The following is a 3,043-nucleotide window of genomic DNA, read 5'->3' on the forward strand; positions in this document are numbered from 1 at the left end:
CCCCGATATGACACCTTTTAACCATAAAATGTATCAATTTCTCATCCTGTTATTGCAAAGATCAATTTAGACTACGTTTACCCCAATTTGTGGTGCCTTCAAAGGGATATTAAGATAATTTCTTTTTAAATTTCTAGTTTGCTTTTGTGTTGACAGAGCAGATATGTACAATAAATTTGCTTATATATTTTTACTCTAATACAGTACACAACATATTATATATATTAACATATTTTTTAATGGGCAAATTAAAAATGAATCTGATTATTTTTGAACAGGCTGTTACATTTTAATCAGAGTATGAATAAACAAATTGATATTTTTTTAAATAATATACATTATGCATAAATGTATAAGCATCTAATTAAATAGTGAATAATTAATCATCTTCTCCATTCATTATTAATTCCTTCTAAACTAATTTATTCAAATCTCATTACTAATTATTTAATTGAAAATCATAAATTGTTTATATCAGGGAAGACAATAACTACAGTCCAGTCCATTTTGTCGACCCTTAAAGAAAGTAAAATGGATTTCTTGTGACGTCATTGGCGGGTTTTCCCTCTTATCTTCACCTATGACGTTAACCAGATTAATGTTATTTCCTCTGTTTCATTGTTAATTTGTTTGCTTGTTACTAGGATTACGGGAAGTTATGGATTGATTTTGATCAAACATGGTACAAAGATTATGTAGTGTCAAGGTAAAAGGCCATTAAATTTGGAGAAGTCAAACGTCAAGGTAACACAAAACGTTAAGCCATCGACCATACCTTTGGAACACTGGAACAATTGAGGTACACAGCTCAAATTTGTATCATTTCATAGGTTTAATTAAAATGCTTGATATAGGAAGAAATCAAACTTATGAAAAATGATCATATGCGGCTGTTTGTGCTCTACTGAGTATCCATTCAAATTATTCTATACAACACAATAAATTATATAACTTAGTAAAAATATAATTTGGTCGTTTTATTTTGCATTATAAAAAAACATAGATATTTTTGCAATAAATGTGGAATGCTTAAAAATCGGTCCCAAGGATTGATAAGACCTGTCGGAAGACCAGCTCAAACCGAATGAATAAATACTGACACAACACTACTTGAGAGGAAATGTTGCTGTGGCTTTGGATTCCACTGGATGTTGTAGTCCAGATGGTTGAGGTCCGAGCTCTGGAGTGCCCATAAGTTCATATTTTCTCATCCAGGTATGTACATAATTGGATGCGTAAGCTAGTGCTCCCTACTGTTGTAACGTATAATATGACTTGCCCCCCTTCTTGGTGATCTATGGGATCACTTTGGATCTCAAGATTTTTTTTTGTTGTTATCGAGGCTAAATGGAACTCTCAAAAATGATTGGATTTTGTCAATAAAAGGATCTGATACGCCTTGTAGAATCTATCAACAGCAAAATCCACCGTCAGTATGTTCAAAGGGGCCCTAAGATATGTTAAGGCATCCTTAGCCTTTGTACCCTCTTGAGTCAAATATAACAGCTTTCAGTATTTTAAAAATATCCTGAAGAAAGGTCTTCTTCCATGGGCAAATTCCCACTTCAAAATGATACTTAGACCTTTCATCTGGATGGTAATGTTTTTCTTTCGGCGGATATAACGTAGGGCGATGCAAGTCTTATAGCTCTAGCTTTTAGAGCCGTTACTTGTGACCTTTGTCCATTCCGGATTTGAACCTGATAGATTTTGGAATCCGGTCCATTTTGAAAGAAAGTGCCTGATAGATTTTGGAATCCGGTCCATTTTGAAAGAAAGTGCCTGAAAGAAACCTCAATCTAGAAGTTCACACAGAAAACTACTTTTTGAGAATGGGACAACATTCACATGGAGATGGTTCGTGCCTTCGGCGATGTCTTCCCTGCTCTCGACGACGCCCTAGATCTCATAGTCAATAGAATTGTAGCCTTCTGAAAACAGACTCAAAGCTGTAGTTTCCACAAAAACATAACATTTTGAATATTTTTTGTCACTTATTTATAAAATAGTCAGTAGTATTCATGTAAAATTTTAGCTATTTATTATTATAAATTGAAAAGTAACATACAATTATTCATTTTACAGTATAAAATGTTTCCACCCTGTGTATTATTAAATCCTTTTCATTAATAAATATAAAATTGTTTATTTTAATCTTTAATGGCTAAAAAATTGTCCTTAAAAATTGATATAATCAGCTATGTTTTGTAACTGAGGTCAAAAGTTTCAAAAATAAGCTCAGATATTAATATGACTTAATATGACAAAGCGTGAAAAGTGCACCAAATAGAGCCAATTTCCCCTTATATTTATAGTGAAAAAATATGACATTAGACGAGTGCGAATATATGGATTTCTTTTTCGAAACTCTTATCCTTATTTTTTAAACATTGAGGACAGAGAATAAAGTGCGTGAGATCATAGGTTGTTCGGAGTAGTTCACTAATGAATCCTTAGGGATTTATAAGTGGACCTAGGAACTTGTTGGATTAATTATGGTAAGAGTAGAATTTATGATCGAATTGGAGTCATTCCTGCCTATATCCTTACTGGATACAGACTGAAATTTGTGTTTATTACCTTTACATTACGGCTGATCACAGCTAATTAAATAATACGTCTTGACAGCTAAGCTGCTCTCCTCCAAACACGTTCTTCACATTCTTAGGTTGACCAGTATAATTTCTGATTTATTTTTTTAACATACTCCCAAGTCATATTTTGTTTTAACTTATATGAGCAAATTGTAGAAGCTGCAACTTGTACAAAACATCTGTATGTATATACTTCATAAATATATATTTGAGGCCATTAAGTTCTCAGAACGTATTAATTCCTACATATCTTTAAAAAATAACTATGAACAAATATCAACGAAATATGTTTAAATATAAATGAAGAAATAAAAAGAGTAATTCATGATTAATTATGATAATTTGGAGCAGTAAAAAATTATCACCTCCCTGTCAGAAATAATTAACGTATATTCTTTAATTAATTCAATAAGTAAAAAAGTTACCATTATCTTCAAAAATATTTATAT

This window comes from Lepeophtheirus salmonis, chromosome 2, assembly GCF_016086655.4.
Source record: "Lepeophtheirus salmonis chromosome 2, UVic_Lsal_1.4, whole genome shotgun sequence".
Lineage (NCBI taxonomy): Eukaryota > Metazoa > Arthropoda > Copepoda > Siphonostomatoida > Caligidae > Lepeophtheirus > Lepeophtheirus salmonis.